Genomic DNA, 23100 nt, shown 5'->3' with positions numbered 1-23100 from the left:
GGGTGGACATTTAACTAGTGGGTTGAAAGCATTGCTTACAATTTTGGATCTAATGGGCGTTGGCTAAGAGGCTACTAGTTTATGTCTAGTTTATCCCTATACTCGGATTTAGTGGGTGTGTAATGGGTCCTGCTGAATGCCATCTATACCGGGACCTCGCTTGTGGAATTTAATTGGTTCGTTGCCTACGCTAGTTTAGATACGATCCCGAAAAAACACGACTCTACTTTACTTTACGTACACAATCGGAGTTGTCTACGGTCTGAGACAACAAGAACTTTGAGATTTTTATCTATGTTGTTTCTGAAGGAGAGTACTACAACCTCAATAACAGAATGAACAAGATTAGGATACATGAACTATCAAGAAAAAGATAATCGGACATGGTTTTATGAATATCTAAGTGAAGTTTTTAGATCGTAGATATAATTATGTTGCTCGAGGAAACTTAGGTCAATAGAGGATGACTCTAGCAAGTAACTAGGACACAGAAGTGTCAGGGATTGAATTTCCCAGTTGATTGAGTCTCTATATTTATATATTTTCAAGACTAGGGTTGCTTAGAAATCAAGATAAGATAACTTGAGAGTCAACCAAACACTTTTGATGTTTAGGTGAAACTCTTTTAAGGAGTTCATGTAAGCATGCGAGAAATATTATCTTGAAGTCACATAGAAGAATATATACTATGAGTTCGGGTACCGGAACCTTGTATAATGATAGTTCTCGTCAAATATGCCTTTTGAACTTGTGGGAATGGCTTAAATACCCTCCATTTTTGTTGACCTTGCATAAATACCCCCGAGGGGTAAAAAAAGAAATTTAGAGTCAACTTGCGAAAGTTGCTTCCACTTTTTGGAAGCAACTTGTATAAAGTTGCGTCCACTTTTAGAAACAACCTGTGCTAGTTGCGTCAACTTCTTAAAGCAACTTGTGCTAGTTACTTCTACTTTTCAAAAAGCAAGGGTATTTTTAAAAATTGAATAAGGGTATATTTTAAGGGGCGAATTTTGAGGGGTTTTTAATAATGTTCCCTTTGAACTTATAAGCAATATCGTGTTCATTTAAAAAAAAAGATTTGAATCATGATGCGCAATACAAGTGTTTTAGTGATCAATGATGTCTCAAAGGTACTTACGAGAGTTATAGCAATGCTACACATATTTAGAAAAATAGTATATAAGCATATGCATAATTCGTACAGGGTAGGTATGCGAAACGATATGCGTACGTATGACCAGTTCGTGAATTTAGGGACCAACAATATGCGTACTAGGTATGCATAACTCTTCGTTTTTCATGAACTTAGATCAAATACAGTAACGTACTAGATACGGGTATTGTCCCAATTCGGAAATTCAGACCCCTTGAGGTACGCGTACTAGGTACGTGTACCTACCTATTCCGAAACCTCGGATATCTATGGTATGCGTACTAGGTACGTGTACCTTCCCCGAGTCCAGATTTCAGTAAGTTCTTGAAATTTTATTTTGATGTTTAATTTGAAACATTTCCAAATTCCATGGATATAACATATCATTGCTTGGTCAATTTCCAAATGATCCATATGACACAAACATAGTTCTTGAACAATAAATTATTTCGAACTAAGATTGTTAAGGACCTATAAACATCCGTTGCTGGAATCATATTTCGAGATGTTAACAAGACAAGCTTGACTCGAAATTTCTTATTTGCAACGTTAAATCTATCATAGGTCATACGACATAATGTCATATAGGTAGAATGGTAATTAATGTGAATAAATATAATGGTTGAGTCATCACATACCTATTATTGATGAAGTTCTCCAAATACGTTTGTTTGGTCTTCAGTCTTCGAGGGTTATAACGATGATGCCTGATACTCAATTACCGACCTTTAAACTTAGTCCGACACATGAATTTAGTACGCTATCAAGATATAGTTTTGTGCAACTAACATTAACAACAAGCTTGAGATAGCAAAACTTGCAAGTTCGATTGAGCAGTGCTCTAACAACTATTGTTGTTGAAATATGGTGATGAATGAAGCAGATTAAGAAGATACTGAGAGCGAGGATGAACATGAGATAGGTCTATTCGAATTTTTTACAAGGATTATAACGGGTTTTTTTTGGGTTGACCTTGTTTGGGATGAGTTTATTGTTGAAAGACCAATTGAGAAGGTCTCTTGTTGCCGTTAGTTTATGCTTATAAATGTTGTGGATTGCGAACTGTTTTGGTGTTTGTATTGGATGGGAAGCATGGATTTATTTTAGATTTGAACTATTTACAGGGAACTCGAATTTTGAGCAAGGAATCAAGCCAAATGGAGAGGACGAAACCAACAATTAAGAGATATATCAAGTGTTCGACAAAAAATCTCAACAAGTTCTACCCTAGTTCTGTGCAACTACGCGCCATGGTTCTTGTGAGTGATTTCCAATGATTAGAAGATGTTATCAAAATTAAGATAGAGATGACCCTTGAATTAATCTCATTATTATCTATTTGATTTCAGTCCCCTTTCGATCGGTTTATAATTTGGTATCTTGCAATTGAACGAATTCATTATTTGTGAATGATTCAAAATTTTATATTGTGAAATATATCTGTTGATTAGATATCAAATGAATTAAATATGACAGTGGTGGTACATGGTTGAGTTAGTAGTGGCTGGATTTTATGTTCTAAGTGGTCATGGTAGTAGTGGTGATATGATGTTGATGGTGGTTTTGGTAGTGCTGATGTAAATGTTCAACAAATAAACGGTAAAATAATTAATGCATAAATATATTAGATTATAAGTCAATTAAATTTTTATTTAACGGAGTCAACGGAAGTCAATGTCATTTCCATGTACCCAGCCATAAGTGGGACAAATATTAATAATTTTGGATGATATGTAGGTACCAAATATCAATTAACCTAGATTACAAATAAGTTTCTTATTATATTTTTGTAAATAACTTTAAAGTATTTATATAATAAGTACAGATCTGAATATTAGATTTTTATTGTTAAGCAAGAATTTTTACAGTGTTTCAAAATTTATGTTGTCGAAAGAGTATAAAATGCAAGGATACACATAGCACATGTGTTATCACTAAAATGTATATAATTAAAGTTTCTTTAACATTATTGGTATTTCTCGGTATAAAAAAATATAATCTTCGAGACAGGTGCTTAATGCGTTTGGCCCAAATAATAATAGCTTTAGGTAAGAAGGAAAGACCTGCACACACACAAAAAAAGACGCTTCGCGCAAGTCAGTATGAGTTTTATGCCGGCGAGAAAGAGTTAGAATCGAGAGTTTATCCATTTAGAGTTGGAATTCATCATTTATTTATAGGTGAAAAAGAAATTAAGTTGGTTAGGTTTTATAGTTATCCTAACGACCACCTAGATTTGTATTTATTCCATATAATTAAGTATACCATGTCTATCTTATGTTTTTCTTAATCGAGGTTCGTAATCATCTTGAGATTTGATATTATCTTATATCACTTCGGTTGAGATTTGTAGTCATCTTAAATACTAACCAAGATTTGAGTTAACATTAACAAGTCCTTATCGAAACTACTAACCACCATTTTATATCACAAAAAAAAAACTCCTTTATACTATTGCCATATCAAGGTTACAAAAGATTGAAAATAACAATAATCAAAATTAAAACCACATACAATAAATGAATAAATTTAAGAGAGGAAGAGAAAGAACTCCAGTGCAACACACATACATGTATGATGAAGAGCCCAAGTGTATATGAAGAGGGAATGTTTTTCGGTACAAATACTGACCATCTTGCTCTTTTCTTGTTCAGTAAGATGAACTCCTACACCAAAGGAATGTTAACCCATACTAACCATCTTTCATGTCGCCGGATTTCAACAACAAACACATACCCCTTGAACCTTTTTAGAGAAACGTGATTAATAACAGAAAGAATCGGTCTTGAAGCAAAACAACAAACCCCATTAAAGGGTAGAACACAAAACTCATTAAGGGGTGAAAACCTTGTTGAAATGCAAGTGATAAATATCTTGAACTAACCTGAATAAACTACCAGCTACTAATAAACTACTAATACTACTTAACCAATATCAGGTGTGCTCAGATCTAACGAAGATGAGCAGATCTGAGTAGAGAACGAAGGCGCCTCATAAATTATTTTCCCCTAAGCCTAAATAGCTAGAGACAGGAGAGAGTAACTACTGTTATCCAAATATGATATATTTCTTAAATAACAAGTCATACACATCAACATGCCACCAACATATAAAATATGATTCATGGACCCATTATTAGAGAAATCCTCATTGAGCCGAAAGCCTTGTTGGGCTTCCGAAAAATGTCATTGTTTCACTTGTAGCGTAGTTCACACACCCTTCACGTGTACAAATAATATTATCACCATAACTACAGTCAAATGTGAGTACTATTTTGATAAAGCATTATAATATGTGTTAACTAGGGTTATTTTGATAAATTAAAAAATATAAATTCTTATTTACAAATAACGTAATTGTTCTTGTATAGCACTCTTTCACGCATCTCTATAGTGATTGATATCTCAACTCAGATTCAGGTAAGCACTGACGAGTTTAAATCTGCTCTGAATAACATATATGAGCTTCGCTCTTTACTGTTTCCTAGATTGAGGTTCATTTCTAAGCTAGTTCTTATTTTCATCGTTTTTCGTAGGGTGCTTTTAATTTTTAGGTTTAATTTATTTAGTTTCATGATCATTTTCAAGTCTTTGTCGTTCGAATGCTCTTCTTTGCACTTTCATGTTCATTTTGTCGTTCGTGAATATGGTTAGATTTTAATGATGGATTCAGGATAGTTTAGTGCCATGTCATGAGATAAAAAACTAGAATTTCAAAATGTAATGTCGTTCTCAAACAGTTGGGAAAATCACTCTTCCATGTGAGCATATCTTCTTTAAAAGGCAATCTTACCAAATTGATCAGATTCTTTTCCAGAAACCATTATCTCGCCCATTTTATCGGCTTCCTTTGGGTACACAAAATCTTACTCTTTTTATTAAATGAAAGAAGATTCAACAGTTACATCTAGTAATTCTCCAATTGAACACTAAAGATACATCAATTTTTTTTAGAATATCTGGTTAACTGAATCTAAAATAAGGGATGTCGGGAATCTCGAGAATCTCGGGGATAACCAATTAATCCTATCTACCCTGAAGCAGAATTTTGATCAGCAACAACAAGCAAGCCCCACCCTTCGTTGAAAAATCCACTGAAAAATTAATCTAGCTGAAACAGTGAACATATTGAATCTCAAGAATCTAACACTCAGCCTCTATTCCACCTAGATACATGAGCACATGGAATACTTCCACTTCTGAACCAACAATAGATTTAGAGTCGGACTGAATTATAATATTGTCTCACCTTAGCCCAACAACTCATTCTATTGCCACAATTGCAGCTATCACTTCAACAATGTAGTTGGTCTCCACCCCAATTCCTCCATAGATCGTTCCAATACATGACTTAAATAATCCCGAGCATAGTTTTTAAAATCGTACGAGTCGAATCGCGACTCGTACGATTCCATTTGAAAATTTTCTAAATTGATTCAGATCATAACACAAAATTATATTTATTATCAATCGTGGAGATTCCTTATTATAATACGATTCTTGAACGTCGTTTGACTTTAATGAGTCAAAGTATCTTCTTTGAAGCAAATTAATAACTTAAAAAAAATAACATGAAATTTTCTAAATCGATTCAAAGCGTAACACAGAATCGTATCTATTATCAATCCTGCATATTCCTTATTACAATAAGATTTTTGACTGCCATTTGACTTTGAATGAGTCAAAGTGTATTCTTTGAAGCAAACAAATTAATAACTTAAACAAAAATAATAAGCCAACAGGGTTGGAACCACTGACTTAAGGGTTATTCAGCTGACAGACAAACCACTACGCCACTCTGATATTCTGATTATATTTTGTTTATATATAAATTTATGTTGTAGGGTCTTGGCCCCATGTATATGCAGCCCATATAGAAGTCTTTTAGTTTTCCCTTTAAGATTTTTGGTTTTCCATTTTCCTAGTATGTAAAGGATACTATGTACTACTATGGAAACCTATCAATAAGAAACTCTTATACTTCTCTGTCTCTTTACCTTTCTCTGCATTTCCATTTCAACACATTATCAGCATGACTCTATCAACTGTGCAATTTTCTTTTATCATTCGAGATCGACGATGAATTACTTCTTGAAGATTAACATGATTTTGATCTTATTTTTTTTTTCATATTATAGATGTGTTACCAAGTATTCCCTTTCAACAAAAGAATTTCGTTTTCATAATATTTATTAGGGTTCCACGAATGTATGACTATCAAATATAGAGATTTCGCTGTTATATTTTCATGAAATTTTAATATGTTTAACATAATTAGGTGTTACTTAGTCGTTTAAAGTTTCAATCAAATCGAAATATGATGCAATCTCCAAAACCTGATTTTAATGAAACTTTTTACGTTCAGAAAACCCCCAGTTTATAACAGCGCGTAAAACCTAATATTCATAATTCCAACTGTTGGATTATGCTGTATTTTTGGTATGTGTTATATATTGTTCTTTTTGAGCTGTAAATTTTTTATAAAGATCCAACCATGGTAAGTACTACAAAGTACGTGATATTTCCAGCCATGTCCATAAAAACGTTAACTGGAACAGTCATACGACTTCATGAATATCTTTTTGTATAACCGTTTGGATTTCCTTGAAATTTTGTTAAGTTTGGCAGAATCTATTGATGAATCTTCTATGAAATTTTCATCATCATCGGATATGGTAGCAGTTGTCTGCTGTTATCAATGGTCTTGAGTACTTCATATATAATGGACTATATATGTACAATTTTGTTAACTATGAACTAGTCAACCCAATGGATCATACATTGACCAAATAGTTAACCGGGTTTTGACTAAACTAACTCGGGTCTCATAAGTACTCGAGTGTCATTAAAGAGTTTCCGATACAAAAGTCATTTGTGTCTACAAGGGATACACTTCCATCATAAAAACCTTCAATCGATGACTATGCATTTTTCAAAAGATGAAGGCATAGTTTCTATGTTTTAAAGGCGGCATATTGACTTCAGGCGATGAAATGCTCTGAAGGAAGTTTCTGAAACATTCATGAAATCCCCCCTACCACCATCACCACTACCCCCCACCCACCCACCCACCAACCCACCACCACCACCACCACACACACAGACAAAAAATTTGAATGTTCAGTGGGATGGATTCCACTAACTTTTAGACTATAAAAGAGTTAATAACTTGAACAAAGATATGTTGCAAAGTAATACCTCAACTTTTGTGGAAAGAAATTCACAAAAGGTGACATGAGTCAGAAAAGTTTTTTCATTTTTATCTTTTCAACTTCATCCATTATAATAAAGTAACAGTAGATGCTAAAGTATGTTAACAAGAGATTTCCGGTCTTTAGAAGCTATTCAACCTGATGTAATGCAGGTACCATGGTAGTAACTGATTTCTTGCAGTTATGAAAAGTACATCATTATCACGAGATGAAAAAATTCTATAAAACACTTGAGATATATCTGGGTGAAGAGTATATCATCTCCTCTGAATCGTAACATATACTTTAAAGTACTTGATTTGAGCCTCACTTTTGTTACGTAATAAGGCTACACCATTTATTAGGTCTCCAAAGACTTGATATATAACATCCTTCATACTAGCTTAAGGAATATACACTAGTTGTTGAACTAGTTCCTTATAATGTGATTACGATGATTGGATCATCGAGCAAAGCACTGTTTAAATTTTGTTTCCAAGATAGAACAAAGATTAAAAGTCACAAAATCTCTATATGTACCGAGAGCTGATCACACCTTATTAAATTCCAAAGAAACCTATGCAAGTGGATATCATGTGGAAACTCATAGTGATGAGAATATAATTGATTGCAGATTTTATAGTCTCTAATGTATTTGAAAGGAAATATATTTTAGAGAAACTAATGAATCAATCTAGTGAAATGTAAATCACCATAGTATTTGGATTATTGAATCCATATCGACTCCGATGATGAAATGTTGAGAATTGACTCATACAGGCTTTGACATAACCATAAAGGCACATTGGTTGTGACATGATGTTTATTTTTGAAAGGAATCATACGTACATCATTGTGTTTTAGTGGACGAGACAACGGGAATAAGATTGACAGAATGCGAAGCAACAACATATTTCTCAATAAGTGTTCTCTAAAGTACTAGATTCCCACCCCCACCCCTCCCAACCCCACCCCCCATCCACCCACCCCTCCCATTATGCTTTTAAGTGAGAAAGCATATCACTCATTTTACAAAGTCTTCAGTAAAACAGGATCAAGACCATCCTAAGATGCAAATGGAAAACAATCCATATTACAAAGAAAATAAAGTGATATTTTAGAAAAATATCCATGCAGAATGCGGATCATTAAAGTGACTTATGGCTCTGGTGGATGTTTTAACATTTTGGACTAGTTATAGTTCCCAAGAAATTTTGCGTTTGGAAAACTACTAGCACTCACCACCCCTTGTAAATGCTAGCGAGTGTACATCAAAAGGACTTGATGGTTATTGCGTGATTAATATGATCAATGCAGAGCATCATATACCTCATGGTCTCGCAAAGGCTATCATCAAAGGTTATATATGATATCTAAGGCATGGTTATGAGTACCAACCTACCTTTAACTGCTCGGGGATATGCAATATTAAACGCATCTTCACTTATTCATTTTACACCCACTATTGGTCAACCATTCTTTGCATACCAGTTGGTAACTAGATATGAGTCTGACATTTGTGTTTTTACGCATTTTTGGTTGCACCATACACATGCCATTATGATTCCACATAATACTATGATGGGTCCTCAACATGATTAAGTGGCTATGTTAGACAAGAATTTCCAACAATTATCTGCAGTTTTAAACCTCTTGACAGACGTTCTCTCAACCGTTGATTTGCGGATAGTCACTCTAATGAGATAGTCTTCCCGTCGTTAGGGGAAGACAGGAAAAAGTATTTTTCGAGCGAATGACAGGAAATGTCGTGGTGTGTCACCATTTTGTATCATATAGACTCCTATACTCCAAAAATGGAAATGTGAAGTGAAAAAGGATCATCAGTTTTCAGAATGTACACTGATATCACTAAACTGACGAGATCACACATACCAACTGCAAACATGCCTGTAAGGCTAAAAAAATCCTTAGTAAAGGATATGCACCGTAAACTGAGGTGTTACAGCTACACTTGGTGGAAGTATGGTTGAGGTCGTGGATCCATGAAGGAAGATGGAGATACCACTAGATTCGATCAATTCTCACCTAAAAAGGAATTAGGGGAGTAAGGCACAACCTAATTATTCATATCATCTGAAATCATCTCATAATATTGTCTCTAAATATGTACATGAATCAAACTGGAGGACGCTCCGAAGTTTTAAATGATTTTAGAGAACGATGAAATCCTAATGGCTTATGATAATGCACATGATTCAATGGAAGGATCATGCATGCACAGTTGATAAGTGCATGATTCATATGATTTTAGTGTTCATTCCATACTTGTTTTAGATATTATTCTTGCATGTAATCTTGTTGTTATACTCTTGTTTTATCTTATTTGTTTCTATTAGGTGAATCATCCAAAAAGGAGCTACAAAATGCTAAAAATATCTAAGAAGATAAGTACTCCAAGTATCTAGGTGCCCAAGTCGAAGAGAAGTGGAAGAAGTGCGACGAAACGGAGCATAAGTGCTCAAAACCAAGACACGGGACAAATACCATCTTGAAGATAATTTAATTACAAAAAGAATGCAAAAAGAATGAGGTCATTCCGCGTTCGGACGAAGAAGTTACGGGTAAAACAAGCTTATCGAATACCGAAGACAGGAGGGTATGCATATTGGGTACGTGTACCATCATAACTCTGAATTTCGTGAACATGAGGGTATGCATACCTGGTACACATACCAAAAAGTTCTTGTACACTTTCTTAAAGGAGGGTATGCATACCTGGTACGTGTACCATAAAGGCCAAAATTTACGAACCATCTTTTAGGCCTTTCTTTCATAGCTTAAGGTCGGGCTTAACAGAATTAGATACTTGAAGGCCAATCAATGTAAACATATATAAATAGTTATTAGGTCTTGTATAGATAGATATCAATAAATCACGAAATTTTAAGCATTAGAGAGAAGAAACAACAGAAGGAGCGAAAGCTAGGGTTTCTGAGCGGTTCCTATTTTATAACGTTTTCTCTTTACTTTTCTTATATGTATACCATGGATGTTTCTACATCCATGAGTATCTAAACACCTGTTGATTGAGGATGAATTCTAAGTTCTAAATAAGATTTGAGTTATTATATTAATCTACTTTGAAGTTCTTCATATGATTATCATTTATTTATACTATAACGAATATTTATGATTGATTGATGGATTATTTGGGTGGCCAACTGAATTAATTTATTGATTTAATCTATTAACAGTATTGAGTTAGAAGATAATTAATCGTCGAACAACTTGTACACAAGTAGAGAACACAAGACTTTGCAGAGGGATTTTGTGGAGCAATTGTGTGTATAAACAACACTAAAAAAGTAGACCTTGATCTAAGAGTCTAACTAGTAGGATCAACCTATAATTGACAAAAGATAAAGCGTTCGACAAAATTACACCTTGAGTGGTCTACTACTAGGTGGTCTAGACGAATATAGTCTGGTAATCGAGAACTTTCGTATCCAGTGAGATAAGGAATTTAGGGGATAACATTGATCTAGCTGTTATCTCACGGTTGGTGATAATCTATAATTAACGACGGGTAAAAAAGTATAATAACTCATTGATGGTTTAGTAACAAAGAAGGATTCCTCGATCATATTTCTCTCTATTGCTTAGAACTTAATCTTTTCAATCATTTTATTTACTTTGTTTAAAATATAAAACAAAACCCCCTTTTGTGACATATTTGACAACTGAACATATTGCCTATAACATATTTGACATATGTGGAAATAAGTAATTTAATTTGATTGCACTTACGACAACCATCAATAGTGATAATATAATTCATAAATAGGTGCTCCAGAAGTAGAGCACAATGAGATCGAACCATGCTTTATTTTGATTAATATCAAATAAATAACATATTTGTCCTATCCAATCCAGGTATTTGGTATGGTAGTGCTAACTAACTAAGTGTAAAGCCTGTGGGACATATATGGTTATTTGTCACAACGTGTGGTGAGAAGAATGAGGTGTTAAAGTATAAAGACTAACATTGTGGCGCGAGGTTTCTCACAAACCCCTGGATCGCTTACTCCTTTGAACATCATAATGTTATGTTAATTAGTTTGCTTGGTAGTTTCAAAAGAACTTAAAACGCAGTAGATGTGGTTATATCTCTGGAGTTTTAGACTCAAAGATATTTGCAAAAGTGCATGATGACCTTTTGCTTCCCAAGTCAAATAACTCTAAACCACGGAGTTTGTTTGTGGTTACACTGTAAAACTCACTTATTGATTCAAACAATCAGGCGGATGTGGTATACCCATCTAAGTGACTATTTAACTGGGAAATGATAAACAAGTAAGGTTTTGTTCCTTCGATAAGAAGTTTCTGATTAAGAATTGTATCCATCTATGTCGATGGTATAAACATAATAAGTACTCTTGACGAAATTAGAAATAATACAAGTTATTTGAAATCCTAATTTGAGATGAGAACCTTGGGGAAGCTCGACCTTATCTATGTTCTAAACTATAAAACCGAACTTGTGGTATATTATTCCACCAGATTGCATATGTCCATTGTCAGGAAATTTAACAAAGACATGCATCCTGCCAGCACTCCCATGATTAGTCGAGTTTCAAATGTACATGAATAGCCATTTTTTATAAAGGAATGTGACGAAGATGTGTCGAGAGATGAATTCCCATATCTTAGTGCCACAGACGCATTATTGTACTTAGATATTGTACACTCGACAAAGTACAACATCCTCATTGGAATGTCATTGCCAATTCAACTTATTAGCTAGATATGACTCAGTGCCAATACAGTGTCATTGGAATGGTACATGGAATGTAATCATATACCTAAAGGAAACCTTTAACATGTGTTAGTTTATCCCTACAAAGACGTGAAAAGGTTTGCTAGCGAAATTGCAATCCCAACAGTTGTTGATTATGAAGGAAAAATAAACTACATTCCCATGGAAGTAATCATGGGGAGACGTGGTAGACTTATTTACTAAACATTACCTAAATTCACTTTCGTAAAGTACATGACTAAAAGAATTGTCCAAAAACTCCCTTGAATGGAAACAACGGGAGATGCCAACATCAGGGGAAGGATCTAAGGATATGATGTCGACATATTTTACTTTGAAATGTGAAGGTTTGTTGTTCTCTTTTCCATTTGATCGAGATTATTTTTTCCTACATGGCTTTTGTTACTCGACAAGGTTTTTAGCGAGGCAACGATAATAACACTAGGTATATATTGAACTTGAAGACCTAAAAGACGCGTTGATATTACTGAAAATACCTGAATCAGAGAAATGATACACGATGGTTTTTTAAGCGCTATAAGTTCTACAATCAACAACAATAGTGTCTTCTAAACACTTTAAGTCAGCCAAGTAAAGTCTGATGAAAATTTGGCCGACTTATTAACTAAGTCCACACGTGAAAAGTATAGGACAAATGAAATTGTCCTAACTCTGTTGATTGTGCAAGACTAAAGAAATTGTCCAAACCCAGGAATGCGTAAGACCAAAGAAATCGTTTGGCTTCAGGGGGAGCATCTGACGGTGTGTTGAACTCTTTCTTTTTCCCTAACCGAGATTAATTTTTCCCATAGGGTTTTGTTACTCGGTAAGGTTTTCAATGAGACAACAAAAAATACCGGGAATGTAATTTCCCAACTATTGTCTTTCCCACGGGGATTTCCTGTCTTAGGAGTTGTGAAGTAACACGTCAACTTCGGCGGAGCAAAGTGATCAACTTCAACGGATCATCTTTACTTGCATTTATCGCGTTGTACTCTTTTTCCTTCATCAAGGTTTTAACGAGGCAACATATGTGAGTCCAATTCTTCTCCAAGCCTTCTTAATATTGTATTATTTTCCCTTAGTTCAGGTTTTACCCGTCTGAGTTTTCCTGACGAGGTTTTAACGAGGAAATTAACTTAGACTCAGTGGTCTTTGAAGACCGTACTACATGTGAAGAATTGCACCAAGGTTTTGTCCCTCTGGGCTAGCAAAGTTTTAATGAGGCAATAGACTTAGATACGGTGGTCATCGAGGAGAGAACTACATTTGAAGAAGTACACCTGAAGGATTATATATGAAACACTACATATGAAGCACTAATATTGGACCGCATAAGGGGGAGTATTGTAGGGTCTCGGGCCCATGTATGTGCGGCTCATATATAAGTCTTTTAGTTTTCCCTTTAAGTCTTTTGGTTTTCCCTTTTCCTACTATATAAAGGATACTATGTACTACTATGGGAACCTATCAATAAGAAATTCTTCTCTTTCTCTTCGTTTCTACTTCAACAATTTATATTAATTTTACGACTGTTTATTCGTTCACCTACATACAACGGCTCATATTTTTTAGGGAAATTTTAGTACGTTTCAACATGCTCCACCATACTGCAGTTCAAGGGCGTTTTCACTTAAACTACCATGAAAGAATTAAGAGGGAGGAAGATCATGATAACAATCCAAGACTACACTTTATTTTTTGTGTCTTAGTATGCCTTAAAGTAATCCATAGACTTCAAAATTTGGAATCTTTTAACTTGGAAATATTACAGAGTTTCATGCACTCCATAGAGGTTTCGTGCGCTCCAGGAGGTCCCAGATGGTGCAATATTACAGAGTTTGACATGGACGGTAGAGTTAGTTTGCGTCCCGGCTACGATGTGGTCGGGCCACATCCATTTTGTATGTGGCCCCTCTTCATTTTTTGACACCTATTTAACTAAAAAACCCGCTCCCTCCAAATCCCCGTAAATGTTTCACTTTTTTGAGAAAAAGTAGGAAGTTATAGAAAGAAAAAAGAAAAACATTTAGATAATAAAACTGTTTTCCAAACTTTTTCTTACTGACCATAGCCACACTATCCGTTTCTGCTCTCTCGGCTTGGTTCCTTATGAGGCTCGCTGGTAGACTAGCACGACACCCTGTTCAACTAATGTAGTAGTACGCTGCTTGAAGCTTAGATTGTTAGGCTTCCAATTAGTTCAATATGTAATAAATGAATAAATAAAATGATACTAATTATTAAACTGTGATAATAATAAAAGAAAATTACAATAAATTGTTTGAAAGCCTAGCAACCTGAGCACCAAATGATACTATTTGGCAATGTTATGTGAAAATTCTGATAGGATGAGTAGTGGTTCTTTATTGGTCTTTTCCTAAAGCCTAAGTTTTTCTATAAAGAAAAAAAAAATTCATTTCCAAGACACATAAAAGTGACAATGAATCTACGATTCACTCGATAGACGGTTCGATTTCACAACCTTGATCCCGAGCAATAATGGATGCAATTAGTCGCCTGGTGGGCATTTCCTCAACGACACGAGTCGGGCCGGCAAACGAAAACGTTTTTTCGACTTTCAGCGCCAAAAGTCTATTAATAAAGTTATAAAACACAATCCCTAGTCCTGCTTTCATTCTTTTTTTTCCGCATACTAAAATGGCGATCAGTACTGACGAGTCCAACCCTAGAATCTGCGTCGTTCTGGGCGGTCGAAATTTTACAACTATTGAAATCTAAGAATTGGATCATTCGTATTGCTGATTCTGATCCTTCGTTGAATCTCGATCTTAAAGAGCAAGATTCTTTACTTTCTCATGCCATTTCATCAAGTCAGGTTTCATATTTTCAAGTTGATGTTCGTGACAAATCTCAGATCAAAAGAGGTAAATTACAAGAATCGTTTCTAATTTTGCCCTAATCATCTTGTTATCTACTGATTTTGGTTTCATGATAATATCTGTTTGCAGCCATTGAAGGTTTGGAGGTAGTATTTCACATTGATCCAACAAATTCATTGTCAGAAAATACTTACCATCAGTACATGATAACTGTTCAAGGTAAACTTTAGTAGTACTTTATATCATTTCACTGAGATGATTTTTAAGCATGAATTTTCATTTTGGTAAAGGTTAAGTTTATCTAGTTTTGATTATGATGATTTATGAACATTATTGTATCCACTATTCAGGTACTAAAAATGTAGTTAGTGTTTGCCGAGAATGCAAAGTGAAAAGGCTTATATACAACAGTTCTGCTGATGTAGTTTTTGATGGTAAACATGATACTTGTAATGGGGATGAATCTTTACCATGCCCTTCAATGGTACGGTCTTCTTATTAGAGGTTATATTTTCTTGCCTTAGGGTTAGTTGTTTGCTGATCTGAATTTTAGTTTCTTAGAAGTGAATTTTGTTTGTTCTTTGATGTTGTGCAGTTTGCAAATATTTTTAGTGATTTCAAGGCACAGGCAGAGAGTTCAGTCTTATTTGCAAACAGTAGCAATGGGCTTTTAACGTGTGCATTGCGTCCCAGCAGTCCCTTTGGACCCGGAGATACACATCTTATACCTTTTATTGTGAACTCAGCAAAATCAGGCTTGGCAAAGGTTTGACAAACTTTCCTATATTTCATTTACGAGTCTATTCATAGGGATTTCATGAGCTTTGAAGGTCAGAGTATCTCAATAGTCATGCACAACTAGTTAGTCTTGGCTACATATTCTATAATCGTGTGGTACATTATCTATTATATAGGCAAAAGAACAATCCTAGTGGCTGGTTGCAAAATCAGCCATAGGCCTGAACTAAATCATAGGTATACAGCAACAAATGATTCTTGTTACAACGGGAAATGTGAAAATGCATGATACTTGAAATCTAACAGATGGAGTATGAAATTTGTCTCATAAAATAAACGATTTCTCTCTTGCTGAGAATCCAAACTGATTTTTGCGTGTCTTGATTTTATTACAGCTTATTCTAGGTAATGGTACAAATATGTGTGACTTCACATATGTTGATAATATTGCGCATGCACATGTCTGCGCAGAGGAAGCTCTGCGCTTTGGGGTGACTTCTGTTGCTGGAAGGGTATTATTACTTCCTGAGCATGTCTAAGTAAAGCTGGATTTGTGCATGAATACATGATTGTTTTTCCTTCACTTTTGCTGCAGGCATTTTTTATCACCAATTTTGAGCCAATGAAGTATTGGGACTTTGTTCTCTTATATTAGAAGGCCTTGGATACCAAAGGTAATTAACATATCCTGATTTTGCTATTATACGAAAATTCTAGTCAATTTTACACAAATAAAAACTTGCATGTCGGCATGGTCACTGTTGGATGATCATAATAATCTAGTTAGTTTTAGTATTGGGATAACATTTTGTGAGTGCCTGTATATGATAAACTGGAATTTCTTCTTTCTATTGTCCTCTTTGTGAGTTTCCAAGAATTTTATTTAAGAGCTGATACTTCTTCAATTTCAGGGCGGTAATCCAACTTCCTGCTAGGCTGGTTCAAGTAATTCCTGTAATTGTCAACTATTTTCCACAGACTATGATTCACATATTGTCACGAACTAAGACTTTCAACTCTTCTCAAGCTCAAAATCATATTGGTTACTCCCCTGTTGTTTCACTTAAGGTAAAAAATTTTTTTGTGTGTTTTTGGTTTTGGGACAAGATGTGAAGTATGAATTTCAGATACTACAACTGTATGAAATTGCTTAATTTATGAAAATATGATGACCTTGGGCATAAAAGTTTGCAATCCTGTAATACCTATCTGGGCTTGACTTCTACCAAGACTTAGTATACCGATTTTCAGATACTGCGTCCTCGAGGTAGCTCAGGGTCTGTCTCTAACTAGGTCTACAGAATAATCTGGTTGAGTCTGCAAGTAAAATGCATGATGAATGCAAACCTTTGAGACTGGAGTTACATTTTTTTCACTATATTTTGTTGCTGGATTTACAGGAGGGTGCTACATTAACTGTCCAATCATTCTCCCAATTAGCAGAAGGTTCTCCCAGGGGGGAATCTAAAGCTGAGAAACTTTTAGGCAGTGGAAGAGGTGATTATTTTTATTTCGCTGTGACAATTTTTTCTTCTTCAAGTACATTGAGATATGCTACTGTTCACCACCTAAATGTTTTACTGTTGGGGTCCTCAAAGGTGAATAGCTAGAGAGTAAATGACCACTTCGTGTGAATATAATGTAACTTACTTATGCAAACAAACATAGACAGATAAAATTTTCTATGGAAGATAACATTATTTGGTTTGCTTCTAAAGTGTCCAATCTGATGCTCAATTATCTTATTGCAGCGGGAAGGGCATTATTGTGGAGAGACGAAAGGGAAAGCTTTACGTATTTCCTTACTCTGGCTTTGTTGTCTAACTGGTTTTTCCTTCCGGAAAGAACTTTCATCTCCTCAGTAGCCAAGATTTTGTTAGCGGTCACAGTTGTCCTTTATGGCCTTGGAAGGTTGCCATCCCCAATGTAGGTAACCGGTGCTATTACCTGCATGCTTTGCTTTAAGTCCACAATCTAAAATGTTCATATATTCTGAATGTAGAAACAATGTGTTCTCATCTAAATTTTGATGTAATTATAGTGTCAGACTCGGAATGTACTCATAGGTTGGGTTAACCTAATGACTGTAATGTGATTGACCGGGAATTAGTTTGGCTGAACTGATATAATGTTGGATATTTAGATTCTTTTGCTTGTTGCAAAGTAGACTTATCTACTAGAAAAATAGACCTTTAAACGAGTGCTTCAGCTCAATTGTGTGAGGAGAAAACTAAATTGCTTATAGGCCTTCGTAGTCTCCTCCATATGTGACAGACCATTCTCATAGATAATGCATCATTGTCGTAATCTTGAAATCCGCATTCGTATAAGTAACTAAAGTTTCTGCAACAGGTTTGGTTTAACTGTTAGAATGATCAACCCTTCACATTTTCAAGTTCCAGAAGCGACGATCAAGGATCTCACTATATCCCTGACATCTGCTTGGAACTGGTGGATGCGTACATTGAGGTCATTTGCCCGGGGAGATGATTGGAGTACTTTCTTTCAGGTAATTCATCGCCTCCTGCCCTCCTCTAAGTATGTCCGTAGAACGAGGTAATGGTGCAACCAATGTAGTCAATATCGGCCGTATCGGCCGATATATCGGGGATATTTCGGATACCGGCCCAGAACGATACGATAAGAAGGATATCGGGGATACGATATTCGCCCGATAATATCGGCCGTATCGGTCGAATATCGGCCGTTTCGGTCAAATATCGGCCGTATCGGTCGATACGAAATTTTCCTATATTTCCCGATATGAGACGGTATTGGTCGTTTTCTATAAAGTTTAAGGTAATTTTGGCGAAGAAAGTCTTCCAGGTGGTAGTAGAGGTGCATGTAGCTCTCGAAGCAAGTTACTAAAGTTACTCTTTTGTTTTTTTGATAAAATTGATGTTATCTATTATATCTTAACCGAAAATGTGTGGAGAAAATGTTTAATATAAAATTATAGTCTCTAAATCTAGAACCGATATTATACCGATATTTCAACGATAATATCCCCGATATAAATTCGTACCAGTGTATCGGTCCCGGCCGAGATGAACCGATATCCGATATTAACTACATTGGGTGCAACCTGTAATACTTATATTGCGAGTTTACTTGGTTTATCAATCAAGCAGTTCAGAACTCCTAGATTACAAGTATTAGAACAGTTTCATAGTGAGGTAAACCATGTCGTCAACATGCGTTATATGCTAATTATTCACAATTTGGTACACTGCAGGTTACCGTTTCTCTGTATCTTTTGAAGCTACTTCTTTCCCTTTCCATCTCAACTGTCTTTGGTTTAGGTAAGTGCCTCGCTTCGTCAAACTTCTCCCGAGTTATTATGTATTTACATTTACTTTTTTTATAATTTCAAATGCAGTATTGGTGTTTGCATTTACTGCATTCTTTGTCTACGAGCAATATGAAGACGAAATTGATAGAGTAGCAGAAGTTTCCTTCATGGCTATAAAGAGCACAATGGGGTTAGTAATGAGGAACTTGCCAGCACCTATCATTTCAATTCTCGACAAACACCAAATATTGTGTTCAGATGAGGGAGCCATTTCAATGAATGATTGGAAACACGAAGATTAAGATTTAGCAAGGTGACTTCACTTTTACTATGTTCTTTTTGGCGTTGTCATTGGTCCAACTATCCTCTTTGGCCTTCGACTTAACAAGACAGAAGAATCTAGCCAACCCCTGTTTGTTGAAATGGTTATAAATACATAATTTCTTTTGGGGAATATGCGCACTGTATTGGAACACTAGATCATTCAGACTGTACTTTGAAACTAACACAATGTTTCTTGTTTGATTTTCCATCTCAGGTTTCTTTGCAATTCGGAGTCGAATATCAAATCAAATACATATATTATTATGTAGGCATGATTATATTAGCAAAACCTAGTTCTTATAAACTATGTCAGGCTAGAATGTCCAGGAGTGTGTTTTCTCTTCAATGTTTAATACTTTTTTTTTGTTGAGAATAAGAGATTGCATTAAAGAACCAAAACAAAAGAAAACAAATAGACTGATTGTTATCATGCTATCGGTACAAGACATTCCCTGTTCTGAGTTTGAGACAACAACCTATTGGTATTGCCAATATCTTGTTTCTGATTACTTAACTTATCTAGACTAATAAACATATTTAAAAAGGTTTTACCACCCACGTTTTTCCTAATTGCCACCCACGGTCTTTTGTGCACGGTCTTAAAGCACAAAAGTTGTAAACCTAATCTAAAGTGGGTGATTGAAACGCATCTTCTTTAACAATCCCCTAACACCACCGAACTCCATTATGCCTTCCAAAAATAAGCCACCACCTATAATAGCCATGGCGGCCGCTGCCACCCACCTTCAATTTAAACAACATTAAGATCTTAATCATATTAAGATTAATTTTAATTTTAATCATATTATGATTCTAGTCTTTATTCTATATTATTTAGATAGATAGATTTCGGTTTCTTACAAAGACATATTAAGTTTTAATTTTAATAGATTAGGTTTAGGTAGATTAGGATTTAATTTCGAACAACTATTACGCAGGTTCCACTCAAATCCATTATAGGAACAAATGTTAATCCATCATACGAATAGATTGTTAGTGCCTTTGTTGATTATAACATGGTATTATATGGAAAATGGTATGGAAAATGGTGCGGTGGTTGGTGTAGGCGGTAATGCTAACAATGGTATTTCTATATTAGGGTGTAGTATAGAAGAAGGTGAGTTTTCATTACCTACTGTTGATTAGGTTTATGATTATTAAGTTTTTAGACTGTGGGTGGGATTTAGGTAAAGTGTGGTTGGTATTTAGGTAAAACCTTTAAGGCTGGTAAATCTTCTTCCCAACTATTGAAAATTGAAGATTTTCTTGCCTCTATCGCAAGCTTATCTGCCACAAAATTTCCAGATCTGTGAACAAACTTGAAACTCAAAAGGTTGTTGCATTTAGCTAGAATTTACACTGCCTCCTTGACAATAATATGATTCCTTCAATCCATCATTGTTGCCTTTCCTTTGATGAAACTTACAATCCTTTCACAATCATCTTCTATCCAGAAATGTGCCAAATCTGCATCTTTGGCCCACTTTGCTCCCTACAAAAGAGCTACAACTTCCGCTTTTTCTGCACTTGCAGCAATGAATACTCCCGACTTAGCTGCTCTTCCGTTACCTGCATCATCTCTCAGAATTAGACCAAAACCAGCAAAAACTGTCTCTGAAATCCAAGAAGCATCATAATTTAACTTAAAACAATGATGTTCAGGGCATTTCCAAGGAACATTATGAATTTGCTTTATTGCAAGACAGTCAATAACTGTTATCAAATTTCTTCATTACAACTCTAATAGTTTAAATGTCTCTGAATCATGATAGAGGTTTGTTTGAGGGTGAAAACTGATTCTGCGGTTTTTGGTAAATTTGGGGTGTGTTGATGAGAAACGAATTCAAACCCTAAAAAAATGCACTGCACGGGAGTAGTTTTGAGTTCGAGAGATCAATCTGTAAGACTCTGGCCTAAACCAAGAAATGGTCGTTCCAGATTCAATTCGGTCACAAGGTGAAGGAGAAGGGTTGATCTTAGGGAGGGAAGCGGAGAAGGTGTTTGACATCAGGATGTTGAATTATAACGGGTTCGATTGTTTTATGACTTGTATCAGAGAATGGTCTATGGATACTTGTGTGGATAAAACTTGTGTTCTTTTTTGAAATAGATTGAAAATCTATTTATACAAGTCATTTGAGCATACCTTGATCTCTTAGGAAGTGGAGGAAGTGAAGTAATGGAGAAGTGGATTTGTGCGGAAGGTAGTGATCATCGTGTTTCCGTTATGAGGGAAGACTGATCACACGTTCTCCCACCACTTTCATCACTATTAACCACCCATCTTTCCTGACACGTTCTCGTAATGGACGCGTTGGACGCCGCACGCTGTAAACCGCCAGACCAATACCCCAGTAAGTATCCCCAGTTTGTGTCATGTTTGATGTCTCGAATGAGTGGGTCAAGTCGTGGGACTTTCCGCGGAGAATAGCACATGATGCTATTAGGTGAAACAACTAAGTTGTTTATGAAGCCGACATAAAATATCGTATGTATTTGATGCATGTGAAGCATCGCATTTAAGCAGCTCAATTTAATCGATGTGTATGAAGCATCATTGTTTTAGAGCCTGATTGAATAAGTCGCGATAAGCGTCTTAAAAGGATAGCGGGGTCGACCACTTTGGGTGATCGTTCGAGTGTCTCATGGGCAAACTACCATCTGGTCGATCACTCCCTGTGGAGAAGTGATGGTTGATGAGTGCTAAAAAGTGCATATTTTTATATCTTTTTGTTTGCATTTAACTTATCTTTTGTGCATTAATTCTACATTTTATCCCATATTCTGTATTTTCTTGGTTTTCAAGAATAAATATTTTTATTAATTAATTTTGCATTTTTAGGTAATAAATAAAGTTTGGATGAATAGCGGAGCGAAAAGAGCAAAGGAACGGCAAAGACTCCCGCTAGGAGGAAGCGAAGAATGATGTTTGCAAGAGCCGGATCAACGAGAAGTGGGCTTGAAGAGGAAGAATTGTTCTTAAAGAAGATATGGGCTTGGCATACCCAAGGCCCAAAACCCTTACCCAAATCCATTTCCATTATCCATACCCATTTCCATGAGAGCCGTCAGATTGGATCCATCTTGTCATCCAACGGTCGCCTCATCATTGTGCATCAAAATCCGAAGCTCCTGTCAAACACCATAGTACCTAACTCCATCTGAAGCTGTCAGTTTTGTTGTATCTCATAATCCAACGGTCGCTACATACCTCTCCATCGTAGACGTTCGATTCAATCTATATGGGATCATCCAACGCTCTTTACTTGCTGTTCATCAAAGTTCGCTACACCCGCTTCACACCCTAGCATCCAAAACCATCGACTTCACCCAAACAAGTTCTTCTTCCCCAAATCTTTTTTCCCCAAAAACTCTCTTCTTCCCCCGACAGTTGCAGTCGAGCCTGCTCCTGCCTCTCTTCCATGTCCACTGCCACCCTCTGCCTCACTACCATCTCCATACCCCGACACCACCTCAAACCCATCTCCCTAGCCTAGTTATTTTCCCCATCTCACAACCACTGAAACCCTAGGTTTTGGGGTGAGTAAAATAACTCGAACTAGGGAACAATTAGAGCAGCAGAGGCGTCAATTGAAGCATGAGAGAGGAGCAGGAAGGTCAGAAGAAGCATGGGTCGAGTCTATTTGCATCAGAGGGTGAGTTAATTTTAGTTATTCTCGAAACCCTAATCCTGCTGATTTGGGGATCTTCAAATTAGGGTTTGTAGAAATTTAGGGTTTTGTAAAAGCTATAAAAGGGAAGTGATGTAGGATGTTAAAGGTT

General features: G+C 35.7%; 1 pseudogene; it reads left to right on the top strand.

The window, feature by feature from the left end:
- LOC113315720 overlaps positions 1 to 19518 on the top strand; it is a 30635-nt pseudogene extending 11117 nt beyond the window's left edge.
- Positions 19519 to 23100: the final 3582 nt, after the last annotated feature.

This window comes from Papaver somniferum, chromosome 10 (genome assembly GCF_003573695.1).
Source record: "Papaver somniferum cultivar HN1 chromosome 10, ASM357369v1, whole genome shotgun sequence".
Taxonomy (NCBI): domain Eukaryota; kingdom Viridiplantae; phylum Streptophyta; class Magnoliopsida; order Ranunculales; family Papaveraceae; genus Papaver; species Papaver somniferum.
Note: the sequence above shows the minus strand (reverse complement) of the source record. Positions and strands in the feature narration are given on the sequence as shown.